The following is a 19,321-nucleotide window of genomic DNA, read 5'->3' as shown; positions in this document are numbered from 1 at the left end:
CGGTCGACCTTAGTTTCCATCACCCAAGAGCTAGTCCGTTTTGTATTTTTTTCCCATGGTCATTGGGGTAACCATAACAGTTTGGCCGGCCCTTAAAAAATCTATGTGTTAAAATATGCACTAAAGTAGGAAGGAGAAGAAAAGGTTTTTTTTTCTGTGTTTGAAAGTGCACCTTAGTTTGATCATTTGTATTCCTTGCTTAAACTGCAGTCTTCAGCCTTTTTTTTTCTCCTCTCCTCTTAACCTCTGAATGCTTGGGTTACACCCATTTGAAACATGGATCCACAGAGTTTAGTTGCAGGTTTGAATAACCTTGCGACAAAAGTACAGAACCTACAAGATTTTGTTATACGTGCTCCAATGTCTGAACCTAAGATTCCTCTGCCTGAATACTTTACCGGAGACAGATCCCGGTTTTTGAGTTTCAGAGAAAATTGCAAATTGTTTTTGTCTCTGAGATCTCACTCTGCTGGTGACCAGACTCAACAAGTTAAAATTGTTATCTCTCTACTGCGCGGCGACCCACAAAGTTGGGCATTTGCATTATCGCCAGGAGATCCTGCGTTGTTAAATGTAGATGCGTTTTTTCAGGCTTTGGGGTTGCTTTATGAAGAACCTAATTTGGAGATTTTGGCTGAGAAAGCCTTGATAGCTCTTTCCCAAGGGCAAGATGAAGCTGAGATATACTGCCAGAAATTCCGTAAATGGTCGGTGCTTACTAAATGGAATGAGTGCGCTTTAGCAGCTAATTTCAGAGAAGGTCTCTCTGATGCCGTGAAGGATGTCATGGTGGGGTTCCCTGTGCCTACAGGTCTGAATGATGCCATGAAATTGGCTATCCAGATTGATCGGCGTTTGCGGGAGCGCAAATCTGTGCACCATATGGCGGGGTCTTCTGAGGAAAAATCTGTGCACCATATGGCGGTATCTTCTGAGCAAAAACCTGTGCACCATATGGCGGTGACCTCTGAAAAGGCATTAGAGCATATGCAATGCGATCGTGTTTTGTCTAGAGGCGAACGTCAAAATTACAGGCGCAAAAATGGATTGTGCTTCTACTGTGGAGATCCAGCTCATGTTATATCAGCATGCTCTAAACGTATAAATAAGGTTGATAAAAAGGTTGATAAATCTTTTTCTACAGGTACCTTGCAGTCAAAATTTCTTTTGTCCGTGACATTGATTTGTACCTTATCATCTGTGACTGTGAATGCTTATGTGGATTCTGGCGCCGCTCTGAGTCTCATGGATTGGTCCTTTGCCAAGCGTTGTGGGTTTGATTTGGAGCCGTTGGAAGTTTCTATTCCCCTGAAGGGTATTGATTCTACACCTTTGGCTAGCAATAAACCACAATATTGGACACAAGTGACTATGCGTCTTACCCCAGACCATCAGGAGATTATTCGTTTCCTTGTATTATATAACCTACATGATGTCTTAGTGCTTGGATTGCCATGGTTACAGATTCATAATCCCGTCTTGGACTGGAAATCTATGTCTGTGTTGAGCTGGGGATGTCGGGGCATTCATGGGGATGCACCTTTGGTTCCTATTTCTTCATCTACTCCCTCTGAGATCCCAGCATTTCTGTCAGATTTTTATGATGTCTTTCAAGAGCCTAAAGTTGATTCTCTCCCTCCTCACAGAGAGTGTGACTGCGCTATTGAATTGATCCCCGGTAGTAAGTTTCCTAAGGGTCGCTTGTTTAATTTGTCTGTACCTGAACATACTGCTATGCGGGAGTATATCAGAGAATCCTTGGAAAAGGGTCATATTCGCCCCTCGTTGTCTCCACTAGGGGCAGGATTTTTCTTTGTAGGTAAAAAGGATGGTTCATTGAGACCTTGTATCGACTATCGACTTTTGAATAAGATTACAGTTAAATACCAGTACCCGTTACCTTTACTGACTGATCTGTTTGCTCGCATAAAAGGGGCTAAGTGGTTCACTAAGATCGATCTACGTGGTGCGTATAATTTGGTGCGGATTAAGCAGGGGGATGAGTGGAAGACCGCATTTAATACGCCTGAAGGCCATTTTGAGTATTTGGTAATGCCTTTCGGTCTCGCAAATGCCCCTTCCGTTTTTCAGTCCTTTATGCACGATATTTTCCGTGAATATCTGGATAAGTTTATGATTGTGTATTTGGATGATATTCTTGTTTTTTCGGAGGACTGGGAATCTCACGTTCAACAGGTCAGGAGAGTTTTTCAGGTCTTGCGAGCTAATTCTCTTTTTGTAAAGGGCTCAAAGTGTAGTTTTGGAGTTCAGAGAATTTCCTTTTTGGGATATATTTTTTCCCCTTCATCTATGGAGATGGACCCTGTCAAGGTCCAGGCTATTTGTGATTGGATGCAACCTACTTCTTTGAAGAGTCTGCAAAAGTTCTTGGGTTTTGCTAATTTCTATCGCCGATTTATAGCGGGTTTTTCTGCCATTGCTAAACCTTTGACTGATTTGACCAAAAAGGGTGCTGATGTTGCTAATTGGTCCTCTGCGGCTGTGGAGGCCTTTCAAGAGCTTAAGCGCCGCTTTTCTTCCGCTCCTGTGTTGCGCCAACCTGATGTGTTACTTCCGTTCCAGGTTGAGGTGGATGCTTCGGAGATCGGAGCAGGTGCAGTTTTGTCGCAGAAAGATCCTGACTGCTCAGTAATGAGACCATGTGCGTTTTTCTCCCGAAAGTTTTCGCCCGCTGAGCGAAATTATGATGTGGGAAATCGGGAACTTCTGGCCATGAAGTGGGCGTTTGAGGAGTGGCGTCATTGGCTTGAGGGTGCTAGACACCAGGTGGTGGTCCTCACTGACCACAAGAATCTAATTTATCTTGAGTCGGCCAGGCGTCTGAATCCTAGACAGGCGCGCTGGTCGTTGTTTTTCTCCCGATTTAACTTTGTGGTGTCATATCTGCCTGGGTCCAAGAATGTGAAGGCGGATGCCCTCTCTAGGAGTTTTGAGCCTGACTCGCCTGGTGATTCCGAACCTACCGGCATCCTGAAGGATGGGGTGATATTGTCAGCTGTCTCCCCAGACCTGCGGCGTTCTTTGCAGGAGTTTCAGGTGGATAGGCCTGATCGCTGTCCGCCTGGTAGACTGTTTGTCCCTGATGATTGGACCAGTAGAGTTATCTCGGAGGTTCATTCTTCCGCGTTGACAGGTCATCCTGGAATTTTTGGCACCAGGGATTTGGTGTCTAGGTCCTTCTGGTGGCCTTCTTTGTCTCGAGATGTGCGCATGTTTGTGCAGTCTTGTGATGTTTGTGCTCGGGCCAAGCCCTGCTGTTCTAGGGCCAGTGGGTTGTTGTTGCCCTTGCCTATTCCTAAGAGGCCTTGGACGCACATCTCTATGGACTTTATTTCTGACCTTCCGGTTTCTCGTAGGATGTCTGTCATCTGGGTGATTTGTGACCGTTTTTCCAAGATGGTTCATTTGGTACCTTTACCCAAATTGCCCTCCTCCTCTGAGTTGGTTCCTCTGTTTTTTCAGAATGTGGTGCGTTTGCATGGTATTCCTGAGAATATAGTGTCTGACAGGGGTACTCAGTTTGTGTCTAGATTTTGGCGGACGTTCTGTGCCAGGATGGGTATCGATTTGTCTTTTTCGTCTGCATTCCATCCTCAGACTAATGGCCAGACTGAGCGTACTAATCAGACCTTGGAGACTTACTTGAGGTGTTTTGTGTCCGCTGATCAGGATGATTGGCTTGACTTTTTGCCATTGGCAGAGTTTGCCCTTAACAATCGGGCTAGTTCTGCCACTTTGGTTTCTCCATTTTTTTGTAATTCAGGGTTTCACCCTCGGTTTTCGTCCGGTCAATTGGAGTCTTCGGATTGTCCTGGAGTGGATGCTGTGGTTGATAGGATGCATCGGATTTGGGGACAGGTTGTGGACAATCTGAAGTTGTCCCAGGAGAAGACTCAACAGTTCACTAATCGTCATCGGCGTATTGGTCCTCGTCTTTGTGTTGGGGACCTGGTGTGGCTGTCTTCTCGATTTGTTCCTATGAAGGTCTCGTCTCCTAAGTTTAAGCCTCGGTTTATCGGCCCTTATAGGATTCTGGAGGTTCTTAATCCTGTGTCCTTTCGTTTGGACCTCCCAGCATCTTTTAATATCCATAATGTTTTCCATCGGTCATTATTGCGGAGGTATGAGGTACCGGTTGTTCCTTCTGCTGATCCACCTGCTCCTGTGTTGGTTGAGGGTGAATTGGAGTATGTGGTGGAAAAGATCTTGGACTCCCGTGTTTCCAGACGGAAACTTCAGTATCTGGTTAAGTGGAAAGGTTATGGCCAGGAGGATAATTCTTGGGTGACAGCATCCGATGTTCATGCTCCCGATTTGGTTCGTGCATTTCATAGTGCTCATCCAGGTCGCCCTGGTGGTTCTGGTGAGGGTTCGGTGCCCCCTCCTTAAGGGGGGGGTACTGTTGTGAATTCGGTTTGTGGGCTCCCCCGGTGGTCTGTTATGGTAGTGTCTCTTATGTGCCTTCCTCCATCTCTGATTACCTGTCGCCACCCTCTAGGGGAGTTTCCTATTTAAGGCTGCTTGGCTGTTAGTCACATGCCGGCCAACAATGTGCTAGTAGCATTCTGTTGCATTCACCTGCCTCAAGTCCCAGCTCAGCTAAGTTGAATTTTGTTTCTTGTTTTGCTATTTTTGTCCAGCTATCTGCAATGTGACTCTTCAGTGCTGGAAGCTCTTGTGGACAGAAAATTACTACTCCAGTGGCATGAGTTGTCACTGGAGTTTAAAGTAATTTCTGGATGGTGTTTTTGAATAGTGATTTTTAGGTCGACCGTGAAGTAACTCTTTCCTGTCCTTCTGCTATCTAGTAAGCGGACCTCACTGTGCTAAATCTGCTGTTCATCCTACGTATGTCATTTCCTCTGAACTCACCGTCAATATCTGTGGGGGCCTACTATCATCTTTTGGGGTTCCTCACTGGAGGTAAGGCAGGCCTGTATATTCCTCTTATAGGGGTAGTTAGATCTCCGGCTGGCGCGTGGTGTCTAGGGCATCGTAGGTACATCCCCCGGCTACTGTAAGTGTTGGGTCAGGTTCAGGTCACGGTCGACCTTAGTTTCCATCACCCAAGAGCTAGTCCGTTTTGTATTTTTTTCCCATGGTCATTGGGGTAACCATAACAGATTGTGTATTTGGATGATATTTTGGTGTTTTCTGATGACTGGGAGTCTCATGTTCTACAGGTCAGGAAGGTGTTTCAGGTTCTGCGGGCCAATTCTCTGTTTGTGAAGGGCTCAAAGTGTCTCTTCGGAGTCCAGAAGATTTCTTTTTTGGGGTACATTTTTTCTCCTTCTACTATTGAGATGGATCCCGTCAAGGTTCAGGCGATTTGTGACTGGACACAACCTACATCTGTTAAGAGCCTTCAGAAGTTCTTGGGGTTTGCTAATTTTTATCGTCGGTTCATTGCTAATTTTTCCAGTATTGTTAAACCTTTGACTGATTTGACTAAAAAGGGTGCTGATGTTGCTGATTGGTCTCCTGCGGCCGTGGAGGCCTTTCAGGAACTTAAGCGCCGGTTTTCTTCTGCTCCTGTGTTGTGTCAACCAGATGTTTCGCTTCCTTTTCAGGTTGAGGTTGATGCTTCCGAGATTGGAGCGGGGGCGGTTTTGTCACAGAGAAGTTCTAATGGCTCGGTGATGAAGCCATGTGCATTCTTCTCTAGAAAATTCTCGCCCGCCGAGTGCAATTATGATGTGGGTAATCGGGAGCTTTTGGCCATGAAGTGGGCATTTGAGGAGTGGCGTCATTGGCTTGAGGGTGCTAAACATCGTGTGGTGGTCTTGACTGATCACAAGAATCTCATTTACCTTGAGTCTGCCAGGCGTTTGAATCCTAGACAGGCTCGTTGGTCGTTGTTTTTTTCTCGTTTCAATTTCGTGGTTTCATACCTGCCAGGTTCAAAGAATGTGAAGGCAGATGCTCTTTCCAGGAGTTTTGTGCCTGACTCTCCTGGAGACTCTGGGCCTACTGGTATCCTTAGGGATGGGGTAATATTGTCCGCCGTATCCCCAGACTTGCAACGTGCTTTGCAGGAGTTTCAGGTGGATAAACCGGATCGTTGTCCACCAGAAAGACTGTTTGTTCCGGATGATTGGACCAGTAGAGTCATCTCCGAGGTCCATTCTTCTGTGTTGGCTGGTCATCCTGGAATATTTGGTACTAGAGACTTGGTGGCCAGGTCTTTTTGGTGGCCTTCCTTGTCTAGGGATGTGCGTACCTTTGTGCAGTCTTGTGAAGTGTGTGCTCGAGCTAAGCCTTGCTGTTCTCGGGCCAGTGGGTTGTTGTTATCCTTGCCCATCCCGAAGAGGCCTTGGACGCACATTTCCATGGATTTTATTTCTGATCTCCCGGTTTCACAGAAAATGTCCGTTATCTGGGTTGTGTGTGACCGCTTTTCTAAGATGGTTCATTTGGTGCCCTTGCCTAAGTTGCCTTCCTCCTCTGAGTTGGTCCCTTTATTTTTTCAGAACGTGGTCCGTTTGCATGGGATTCCGGAGAATATCGTTTCTGACAGGGGATCCCAGTTTGTGTCTAGATTTTGGCGGACGTTTTGTGCCAAGATGGGCATTGATTTGTCTTTCTCGTCTGCATTCCATCCTCAGACGAATGGCCAGACGGAGCGAACTAATCAGACCTTGGAAACTTATTTGAGGTGTTTTGTTTCTGCTGATCAAGATGACTGGGTTGCTTTTTTGCCACTGGCCGAATTTGCTCTTAATAATCGGGCTAGTTCTGCCACGTTGGTTTCTCCTTTTTTTTGTAATTCGGGGTTTCATCCTCGTTTTTCCTCTGGTCAGGTGGAGTCTTCGGATTGTCCTGGAGTGGACGTGGTGGTGGACAGGCTGCATCAGATTTGGAACCAGGTGGTGGACAATTTGAAGTTATCTCAGGAGAAGACTCAGCAGTTTGCTAATCGCCGCCGCCGCGTGGGTCCCCGACTTCTTGTTGGGGATTTGGTGTGGTTGTCTTCTCGTTTTGTCCCTATGAAGGTCTCTTCTCCTAAGTTCAAGCCTCGGTTCATCGGTCCTTATAGGATCTCAGAGATTCTTAACCCTGTATCTTTTCGTTTGGATCTCCCAGCATCGTTTGCTATTCATAATGTGTTCCATCGGTCGTTGTTGCGGAGGTATGAGGTGCCCGTTGTTCCTTCGGTTGAGCCTCCTGCTCCGGTGCTGGTGGAGGGAGAATTGGAGTATGTTGTTGAGAAGATCTTGGATTCTCGTGTTTCCAGACGCAAACTCCAGTATTTGGTTAAGTGGAAGGGTTATGGTCAGGAGGATAATTCCTGGGTGGTCGCCTCCGATGTTCATGCGACTGATTTGGTCCGCGCCTTCCATAGAGCTCACCCTGATCGCCCTGGGGGTTCTCGTGAGGGTTCGGTGACCCCTCCTCAAGGGGGGGGTACTGTTGTGGATTCTGTTTGTGGGCTCCCTCTGGTGGTTACTGCTGGTACTGGGTGACTTTGGTGGGTTGCGGCCTTTGGTTTCCACCTGTCCATCAGAGGCTGGGTGTTTCCTATTTTACCTGGCCTTTCTGTCATTCCCTTGCCGGCTATCAATGTATTCAGATGTGCTCTGTTTGGTTCCTGCCTACCTGCTCCCAGATCTTTCAGGATAAGCTAAGTGCTGATTTTCAGTTGTTGGTTTTTTTGTCCAGCTTGCTTATTATGTCTCTATGCTAGCTGGTAGCTCTAGTGGACTGAGGTTCTCCCCATGTGCCATGAGTTGGCACATGGGTTCTTGTAATCTCAGGATGGTTTTTTGATTAGGGTTTTTTGCTGACCGCTCAGACCCCTTTTGTATCATTCTGCTTTCTAGTTTACAGCGGGCCTCAATTTGCTGAACCTATATATATCATCTCTATGTGTGTGCCTTCCTCTCATTTCACCGTCAATACATGTGGGGGGCAACTATACCTTTTGGGGTTCATTCCTCTGGAGGCAAGTGAGGTCTTTATTTTCTCTGCAGTACTAGTTAGCTCTTAGGCTGGTGCGTGGTGTCTAGAACCAACGTAGGCACGCTCCCTGGCTATCTCTAGTTGCGTTTGTCAGGCGTAGGGCAGCGGTCAGCCCAGGTTCCATCACCCTAGAGCTCGTCCGATATTTTGTATTACTTTGCTTGTCCCTTGCTATCCCTAGCCATTGGGATTCATGACAGTAGGCATGTTCACCGGCTACTTCTAGTTGTGTGTGTTAGGATCAGGTATGCGGTTAGCCCAGTTTCCACCTCCCTAGAGCAGTTCTATGTTTTTTGCACACTGAGCCAGAATACCAGAGATCCTCTACCATTAGGATCATAACAGTATACCAGGCCTAAAAGGAAATGTTTAATGCATCGCAGAAGCGGGATTAAAAAAAAGTTCTGAGGGTTTTTTTTTTTTTTTTTTTTGCTGCAGTTTGTCTAGCTTCTTCCATCCCCTTATACTCTGAGTGGTTTTGAGCTCTGCTGCAGACATGGATCTTCAGACTCTGACTTCTTGTGTGGATCAGCTTGCTGCAAGGGTGCAAAGCATTCAGGATTTTGTCACTCATAGTCCTATGTCTGAACCAAAAATACCTATCCCTGAGCTATTTTTTGGAGATCGATCTAAGTTCCTGAATTTTAGGAATAATTGTAGATTGTTTCTGTCTCTGAGACCTCGTTCCTCTGGTGATTCCACTCAGCAAGTTAAAATTGTTATCTCCTTCTTGCGTGGCGACCCTCAAGATTGGGCTTTCTCTCTGGCGCCAGGAGATCCTGCATTGGTGAATGTCGATGCGTTTTTTCTGGCGCTTGGTTTGCTTTATGAGGAGCCTAATCTTGAAAATCAAGCTGAAAAAGCGTTGCTAGCTATATCTCAAGGTCAGGACGAAGCTGAGGTGTATTGTCAAAAATTTCGGAAATGGTCCGTGCTTACTCAATAGAATGAGTGTGCCCTGGCCGCAAATTTCAGAAATGGTCTTTCTGAAGCCATTAAGAATGTGATGGTGGGGTTTCCTATCCCTACAGGTCTGAATGATTCAATGGCTCTGGCCATTCAAATTGATCGGCGTTTGCGGGAGCGCAAATCTGCTAATCCTTTGGCGGTGCTGTCTGAACGGACACCTGATCCTATGCAATGTGACAGAATTCTGACCAGAGCCGAACGGCAAAATTATAGACGTCAAGAGGGGTTGTGTTTTTACTGTGGTGATTCAACGCATGTTATCTCAGCATGCTCTAAGCGCTTAAAAAGAGTTGTTAATCCTGTCACCATTGGTACTTTGCAGCCTAAATTTATTTTGTCTGTGACCTTAATTTGTTCATTATCTTCCTACCCAGTCATGGCTTTTGTGGATTCTGGTGCTGCTCTGAGTCTTATGGATTTGTCGTTTGCCAGGCGCTGTGGTTTTGTCCTGGAGCCTTTGGAATTTCCTATTCCTCTTAGAGGAATTGATGCTATGCCATTGGCGGAGAATAAACCTCAGTATTGGACGCAGGTGACCATGTGCATGACTCCTGTACATCAGGAGGTTATTCGCTTCCTTGTTCTGCATGATTTGCATGATGTGGTCATTTTGGGTCTGCCATGGCTACAGATCCATAATCCAGTTTTGGATTGGAAAGCTATGACTGTGTCAAGTTGGGGTTGTCGGGGGATTCATGATGATACTCCGGTGGTGTCTATTGCTTCTTCTACTCCTTCTGAGACCCCTGAGTTTTTGTCAGATTACCAGGATGTATTTAGTGAGCCCAAGTCCAGTGCCCTTCCTCCTCATAGGGACTGTGATTGCGCTATAAATTTGATTCCTGGTAGTAAATTTCCTAAGGGTCGACTCTTTAATTTGTCGGTACCAGAGCATGCCGCGATGCGGAGTTATATTAAGGAGTCTTTGGAGAAGGGACATATTCGCCCATCCTATTCACCTCTTGGTGCAGGATTCTTTTTTGTGGCCAAGAAGGACGGGTCTTTGAGACCTTGTATTGATTATCGTCTTCTGAATAAGATCACTGTCAAATTTCAGTATCCTTTGCCATTGTTGTCTGATTTGTTTGCTCGGATTAAGGGTGCCAGTTGGTTCACCAAGATAGATCTTCGTGGTGCGTATAACCTTGTGCGCATTAAGCAGGGAGATGAATGGAAAACAGCATTTAATACGCCCGAGGGTCATTTTGAGTACTTGGTGATGCCTTTTGGACTCTCTAATGCTCCTTCTGTGTTTCAGTCTTTCATGCATGATATCTTCCGGAAATATCTGGATAAATTTATGATTGTTTATCTGGATGATATTTTGGTTTTTTCTGATGATTGGGAGTCCCATGTGAACCAGGTCAGGATGGTGTTTCAGGTTCTGCGTGATAATGCTTTGTTTGTGAAGGGCTCAAAATGTCTCTCTGGGAGTACAGAAGGTTTCTTTTTTGGGTTTTATTTTTTCCCCTTCTACCGTGGAGATGGACCCAGTCAAGGTCCATGCCATTCATGACTGGACTCAGCCTACGTCTGTTAAGAGCCTTCAGAAGTTCTTGGGCTTTGCCAATTTTTACCGTCGTTTTATCGCTAATTTTTCTAGCGTAGTTAAACCTTTGACGGATATGACCAAGAAAGGTTCTGATGTTGCTAATTGGTCTCCTGCGGCCGTGGAGGCCTTTCGGGAGCTGAAGCACCAGTTTACTTCAGCGCCAGTCTTGTGCCAGCCAGACGTCTCTCTTCCCTTCCAGGTTGAAGTTGATGCTTCTGAGATTGGTGCGGGGGCCGTTTTGTCGCAGAGAAGCTCTGATGGCTCTGTGATGAAGCCATGTGCTTTCTTTTCCAGAAAATTTTCGCCTGCTGAGCGGAACTATGATGTTGGTAATCGGGAGTTGTTGGCTATGAAGTGGGCATTTGAGGAGTGGCGACATTGGCTCGAGGGAGCTAAGCATCGTGTGGTGGTTTTGACTGATCATAAAAATCTGATTTATCTCGAGTCTGCCAAGCGTCTGAATCCTAGACAGGCTCGTTGGTCGTTGTTTTTCTCCCGTTTTGACTTTGTGGTCTCATACCTGCCTGGTTCGAAGAACGTGAAGGCTGATGCGCTTTCTAGGAGTTTTGTGCCTGACTCTCCGGGAGTCTCAGAACCGGCTGGTATTCTCAGAGAGGGAGTGATTTTGTCTGCCATTTCCCCAGATTTGCGACGAGTGCTGCAGAAGTTTCAGGCTGATAGACCTGATCGTTGCCCACCAGAGAGACTGTTTGTCCCTGATAGATGGACCAGCAGAGTTATTTCCGAGGTTCATTCTTCGGTGTTGGCAGGGCACCCTGGGATTTTTGGTACCAGAGATTTGGTGGCTAGGTCCTTTTGGTGGCCTTCCTTGTCGCTGGATGTGTGTTCCTTTGTGCAGTCCTGTGGGATTTGTGCTCGGGCTAAGCCTTGCTGTTCTCGTGCCAGCGGGTTGCTTTTGCCCTTGCCTATCCCGAAGAGGCCTTGGACGCACATTTCCATGGATTTCATTTCGGATCTTCCAGTATCCCAGAAGATGTCTGTCATCTGGGTGGTGTGTGATCGTTTTTCTAAAATGGTCCATTTGGTGCCCTTACCTAAGTTGCCTTCTTCCTCCGATTTGGTTCCTTTGTTCTTTCAGAATGTGGTTCGTTTGCACGGCATCCCTGAGAATATTGTGTCTGACAGAGGATCCCAGTTTGTGTCCAGATTCTGGTGATCCTTTTGTGCTAAGATGGGTATTGACTTGTCGTTCTCATCGGCTTTTCATCCTCAGACTAATGGCCAAACCGAGCGAACTAATCAGACGTTGGAAACTTATTTGAGATGTTTTGTTTCTGCTGATCAGGATGATTGGGTGACCTTTTTGCCTCTGGCCGAGTTTGCCCTTAATAATAGGGCTAGTTCTGCCACTTTGGTTTCGCCCTTTTTCTGCAATTCTGGTTTTCATCCTCATTTTTCCTCGGGCCAGGTTGAACCTTCTGACTGTCCTGGGGTGGATTCGGTGGTGGATAGGTTGCAGCAGATTTGGAACCATGTGGTGGACAATTTGAAATTGTCACAGGAGACGGCTCAGCGTTTTGCCAACCGCCGCCGCGGCGTGGGTCCCCGACTTCGTGTTGGGGATTTGGTTTGGTTGTCTTCTCGGCATGTTCCTTTGAAGGTCTCCTCTCCTAAGTTCAAGCCTCGCTTTATCGGTCCTTATAAGATTTTGGAAATCCTTAACCCGGTGTCTTTTCGTTTGGACCTTCCATCGTCATTTGCTCTTCATAATGTGTTCCATAGGTCCTTGTTGCGGCGGTACGTGGTGCCTGTGGTTCCTGCTGTTGAGCCTCCTGCCCCGGTTTTGGTTGAGGGCGAGTTGGAGTACGTGGTAGAGAAGATCTTGGATTCTCGTATCTCTAGACGTCGTCTTCAGTATTTGGTTAAGTGGAAGGGCTATGGTCAGGAGGATAATTCCTGGGTTGTCGCCTCTGATGTTCATGCGGCTGATTTGGTTCATGCCTTTCACGCTGCTCATCCTGATCGCCCTGGGAGTCTTGGTGAGGGTTCGGTGACCCCTCCTCAAGGGGGGGTACTGTTGTGAACTGTGTTTCGGGGCTCCCTCTTGTGGTCACTAATGGTATTGTATGAGTCATGTCTTTCTGCAGGCTTGGACTTCAGCTGTTCCATTAATCTGTGGGTGTTCCCTATTTAGTCCTCCTTAGGACTCAGTCTCTTGCCTGGTATCGATGTATTCAGTCCTATTCTGACTCCTCTGGATTCCTTGCCATCTGTCTCATGCAAGAAAAGCTAAGTCCTGTTTGCATACTTTGGATCATTTGCATTATCAGTGTTTTTTGTCCAGCTTGCTCAAAATGTGATTTTCTAACTCGCTGGAAGCTCTAGGGTGCTGATATTCTCCCCTCACACCGTCAGTCGGTGCGGGGGTTCTTGAATATTCAGTGTGGATGTTTTTGCAGGGTTTTTTGCTGACCGCATAGTTCACTTTCTATTTTCTGCCTATCTAGATTAGTGGGCCTCACTTTGCTTAATCTAGTTCATCTCTACGTTTGTGTTTTCCTCTTACCTCACCGTTATTATTCGTTGGGGGCTTTCTACATCTTTGGGGTTAATTTCTCTAGAGGCAAGTGAGGTCTTATTTTCCCTCTAGGGGTAGTCAGTTCTCCGGCTGGCTCGAGATGTCTAGAATCAACGTAGGCACGTTCACCGGCTACTTCTAGTTGTGTGTGTTAGGATCAGGTATGCGGTTAGCCCAGTTTCCACCTTCCTAGAGCAGTTCTATGTTTTTTGCACACTGAGCCAGAATACCAGAGATCCTCTACCATTAGGATCATAACAGTTGAATAGCTGTGAGACATACAGGAGTGGGGACTCGATCATATTTTTTGAGCACCCCGAAGACACTTGGTTAGCACCCGAGCATGCTTGGACAACACCTTATCCGAGCACATTCGCTCATCACTAATTGTCACCCCCAAGCGCGCCAAAATTGACGATTTCAATTTTGCATATTCTTTGGTGTCTGGTAAGGTTATATCTTAGTAGACTTTTGTGGCTTGCCCATTAAATATTGAGCAAGGGCTTCTGCCCACTGCTCTGGTGGGAGTATTCCCTATTGGCGACCCTTTCAAAAATGGTTAAAAACGCCTCTATATCATTAGCATTTTCTGCAAGGCTGTCCTCACCACCTTCTGGATAGAAAAATCATCAGCTAACCTTGGAGACGGAGCTGCTAATGTGCCACAAATTGCCTCTGATAGTAATTCAATCTGCTGCTGTTATTGTCATGGTACTGCTGGATCTTTTGATGGTGCTGCTGGTTCTGATGCAGCTGCTGCTACTGGAGCTGTTGCATAAGCAGCCTAATTGTCTCATGTTGTGCCAGCTGTTGCTGCTGTAGCTGTTGGAATTGCACCAGGTGTTTAATTAGGTCCTCCATGCTGTCATATGCTGCTCACTGGCTGATGGCTGCCTTCACCAACGACATGCAGTACTTCTGTAACAGTCACACGTGTTCCCTGGGAACACAGCTCACACTTCTAACACCAAATGTAACAATGCTTCTCTCTTGGGAGCGATTTGAGGTATCACAGGAACCGTTTCTATTTAAAGTCCTGGTTTATTTCAGTCCTGATAAACCACACCACAGGAAAACTTAAACTCTTTGTCCACCACAAAGTAAAATATATGTGAAGTGAATTTCTTATCCAAATTCTAGCAAATCTGTCAAATAAAAAATGCTTCACTTACCTCCATGAAATGCATATTTAGAAATGATAAAAATAGGAGACAAATAGGAGAAAAATAAGTGGTTCAATAATTCATAAAACGCAATGTTAGTAAAAATGTTGTCAATGACCTTCTACTTTGTAGACATATAAATTAACAAGCAAAAAAAACATTATGACTAGAATCTTACAATGTACCTGTTACATGCATACAGAAGGATTTATACAATATGCCCACCTATAATTATTAAAATTCACACATTACTTGTGATAAAATTAGAAATAGTTACACATCATAAAATAAATTGCATCCATCATATCAAATATTGATACATCTAAGCACTAATTGTACAATCGCTCACCATAGTTAAATACAAAAATCAAAACTTTGCAAATTGATATTCAAAGCAAAACTTCAAAGCTTGGTTCTTTGGATAGATTTAATTTTTCTCAACTAAAAATATTAATTCATAAATACAGTACTGTGAAAAAACTTTAGGCAGATGTGGAATAAATTATACAAAGTAAGAATGGTTTAAAAAATATTGATAGTTTATTTTTAGCAATTAACAAAATGCAAAGGGGATGAACAAAAGAGAAATCCAAATGATATCAATATTTTCTGTAATCATCGCTTGCCTTCAAAATAGCATCAAACATAAATTCTTCCAGGTATACTTGTACACAGTTTTTGAAGGAACTCAGTAGGGAGGTTGTCCAAACATATTGGAGATCTAACCACAGATCTTCTGTGGATAAAGTTTTTGCAAATTCTTTTCTCTTTTCATGACAGACTCAATGATGTTAACATTGGGGTTCTGGAAATGGCCTTTACGTCCAGGCACTGGCGCTGAGCCCATATCTTTTCAGGCACATGACGTGTGCTAACAACCGCAGGTGCAATTGTGATCCATCCATGGCTGTTAATATCTTAAATGTCGCTGTCAATCTCTGGCAGCAGTATTTAACTCAAGCTTACCGGAAGCACGCCACAAACCCCATCCATCGGCACCCCTGTCACATGAACGGAGAGAGCTGATGGATTGGCAGCAGACCCATGCCTGTTGTTGTAAATCTCCTATAAACACCTGCATAAATATGACCTTGATGGAAGTGTCATCAGAACAAAACCTTTTCTGCATCCTCATCATAAAATTCAGCATCAGAAGTATGCAAAAGAACATCTAAACAAGCCTGATGCATTTTGGAAACAAGTCCTTTGGACCAATGAGGTAAAAATAGAGCTCTTTGGCCACAATCAAGAGTATGCATGGATAAAAAAAGAGCACAGAATTTCAGGAAAAGAACATCTCACCAACCATTAAGCATGGAGGTGGATCAATCATCTTTTGGGATTGTGTAGTAACCAATGGCATGAAGAACATTTCACGAGAGGGAAGAATGGATTCCATGAAATTTCAACAAATTCTTCATGCAAACATAACACCATCTGTAAAAAAGCTGAAGTTGAAAAGAGGATAGCTTCTACAAATGGATAACAATCCTAGACACACGTCAAAATCCACTCAGTCCGCAGATAGGAACATCAATAAAAATCTGTGGCTATACCTCAAAACAGCAGTGCATGCAAAACCACCCAGGAATCTCACAGAACTGGAAGAATTTTCTGAGGAAAATGGCTGAAATTCACTTAAACAAGATTTGCAAGACTCTTGGTTGGCTACAAAAAACATTTACAAGCTGTGATATTTTCAAAAGGGGGTACTATAACGTACTAACCATGCAGGGTGCTAAAACTTTTGCATCAGCCCATCATGCCACTCTATGTACACAACCAGGGCAAATCAATGCAGAATACAAAGATCACTTCCTAGACTTTAATCTTACAGTGGTACAGATATGTTCATCTGTTCATATGTTGCCTAGTTGGGAGAAGATAAAAAAAATGCAAAAGCGGTACTCCACCATTTCCCTGCCACTCCTGTTCTGATTCTTGAATTCACATCTGTCAGTCTTGTACATTCTTTATTCATGTTTATTCAACTTCTTGAACCATATGTCTTGAGATATGTTGGGTTTAAAAACATGTTAAAGGGTGTTCTGAAGTCCAAATTAATTTTCATCCTAAAGCCTTATCTATTTAGTGCCATAATCTAAGCTAATTTCTTGTATACGTTAATTAAAAATTCCCTATCCTTCCCTAACTACACAATCTAACTCCTTTTTTTATTTTGCATTTTGATAATGCCTTGTTTGAGAATCCCAGTGCATGCTGGAATACTCAAATAAAGCATCATCAGGGAGTAAAGGTTGCGGTTACTGCCGCAGTCACTGCTCCCACGCTGAAATGTAGCATCATCACTGACACTAATTTCAGGGACTGGGATAGTGCCATATATACAAAGACAGTGCACTCTCAGATCAGCAGTAATGAGCCAGCAACATAGCACATTGTCTGAATACCCGGGTGCAGACACCAGTATTGTCTGCAAGTGATGTCACTGGTCCCTGCATGCCGGATATTCTGACATCATGCTCCGCTGCCTGCTCATTACTGCTGATCTGAGCTGGCAACAGAGAGTGCGCTGTCATTGTGCACATCGCATACTGTACAGAGAGCAGAGGCTAGCTCTTTCCCTGAAATGAGCATTACTGATGACGCTTCGTTTCAGGGAGGTGGCAGGGGCTGATGATGCTTTATTTGAGTTTCCCAGCATGCACTGGGATTCTCAAACAAACAATCATCTAAAAGGAAGTGTTAAAAAATAAAAGCAGCTAATGTAGTTGGGGGAGGATAGGGCATTTTTAATTCAAGTATTTTAGAAATTAATTTGGAGTATGGCACTAAATAGATAAGGATTTAGGATGAATATTACTTTGGAATTTGGACCACCCCTTTACAGATGTATACATCTGTACTATACTGAAGATAGAGGCAGGAGGAATATCTTACAAAAATTACAACCTATGAACCATGGTGTTTTTTTTTCAAATATGTTATTTAATTACTAATTTGACATTAACATAATATCATGTCATGCAACCTTGTATACATTAATGTTTAATGTTTAATATTATTTTTAATTATTCTAGTCTCTGCCGACAATGTGATTCTTATCTAATTCAATTAGGTTTGGTAATACAAGTAGACACAGATCTATGAATAGTGCATTGCTTCCTACATACAGTATATTACAAGTATATGCACTTTGTAAATTTCCAGATTTGGCTCAATGACGCTCATAATTGAAGAACTTCTCTAGTTTTCTAACCTTGGTGCCATTACAATTGATTATTTAAATACTTTTTATTTCATGGAGAAATACTGATTTTGGCTGGATTATTGAGTTGAAGTGTTGCCAAAAGAACAAACACTGGAATTACTGGATTTGAATGTTGGTCATGTTACACAATGACTTATTTCTCTTTCTTGAGAGGAATTTGTAGAGTAAAGGAGTACATGAGCCTGTGAAAATGGAGACCCCAATTCAAGACCAGTGCAAGCCCCATTGACCTTGGGCAAGTCACTTTATTTCCTCTAGCCCCAGGCACAAAATAGGCATTTGTGATCCTTGTATCATGACTTGTTTTGTTCCAAAGAGCAGAAATTTACACTAGTGCCATTATATAAAACGTAGGAAAATATATTGAATTCCTAACAATAATTTCATTTTATAGCAATGCTTTTGAGCAGTTATATGGCTGGGAAAATCTGTCTACTATTCTCATTTATAAAATAAGATTCTTGTAATTGTTGTTGTTTTCAGAAGCCACAAATGTTTTGTTGAAGCATAAAAACCGTTCCATCAGCAATGCAATTTCTCCTGGAATCTCTTAGCATGACCTTGTCCGAGTGAAATATACAGGACCCTATTCAGTATTTAGTGTCTGGAAATGCTGATAACAGCACTGATTCCTATCAAAAATTCGAAGGGAATCACCTTATTGTCAACATTTATACATGATTCAAAAACCAAGGACCTTTAAAAATCTAATTCATACATAGATTATTTTTGGCAAACAATGGCTTATAATAAATAAGTGCTTTTATATAGTTATTTACAAAGTGACTGAGACTTTCATAAAATCTTTAGATTATTTTTGCACAGTGTATGAAACATGGACACATACAAAAGTAATAAAAATAATTAATGATAAAATAATGCTATTATATTAAAGCTAACAGAACAATTATTAAGAGACTTTACTTTACAACCACACATTTATATGAAAATTAGAGTACAATAGTACAATATTATAGGAATATGGAGTAAGTGATGAAAGGTGAAATCACCCAAATTGATAAATGCAATTTTTGTAGACAGAGACAAGTACTAGGACCCTCAATTTTCAACTGCTTTTCATTACCATATTAAAGAAACCTTATTAACTTGCTTTTAATAAAAAGAAATGGCTATTGTATTGGAAACTGCACAAACTAAATAACCTTCCAAATGACTGGGAGACAACCTACCACCACCGTCTTTTGCAATTTCCTTTGGACCAGTTGGAAGTCATGAAAGGGCTCAAGTATAGGCTCCTACTTGGTCAGAAAGTGTTTCAGACATCTTAATGGGATATCCCATTAGGCCTCTCAATTACTTCCACTGAGTGACAGGGATCAGAAAGTGGATGGACAGTTTGATACATATACTTCATTATGAACCTGTGATTTGCAGTTTAAAGAGGCTAGAAACCTCTGTTTTCAATATTTAAAGAGGTTTTCCCCAAAGTTAATTGTAATCAATAGATCTCTGCAAATGACTTTCGACTAACCTCTGCACTAATCCGTACCTTCCACTCCCATCTCCAAGACTTCTCCCACGCTGCGTGAATCCTCTGGAATGCTCTATTCCAAGAAAATAGGACCATTCACAATTTGCTTAGTTTTAGGCAAGCCCTCAAAACATATTTGTTCAGAGCAGCCTATCACGTCCTCTAATAAAAGTAATTTTTTTGTGTAAGGGCGCGTGTGTAGCCCAATTCACTATCTCCATCTATCCCCCACCCCCTGAAGATGGCTGGACCATCATTGTAAATACATCATTGTAAAAAAGCTCCTGTACTTTGTATCTCCCCCACCTCATTGTAGATTGTAAGCTCTCACGAGCAGGGTCGTCTTATTGTGTTTTAATTATTGTATTGTTAACATTGTTACTTATGACTTGTG

The sequence above is a fragment of the Ranitomeya variabilis genome, chromosome 6 (genome assembly GCF_051348905.1).
Source record: "Ranitomeya variabilis isolate aRanVar5 chromosome 6, aRanVar5.hap1, whole genome shotgun sequence".
NCBI lineage: Eukaryota > Metazoa > Chordata > Amphibia > Anura > Dendrobatidae > Ranitomeya > Ranitomeya variabilis.
The sequence above is the reverse complement of the archived record's forward strand: the minus strand, read 5'-3'. Positions refer to the sequence as shown.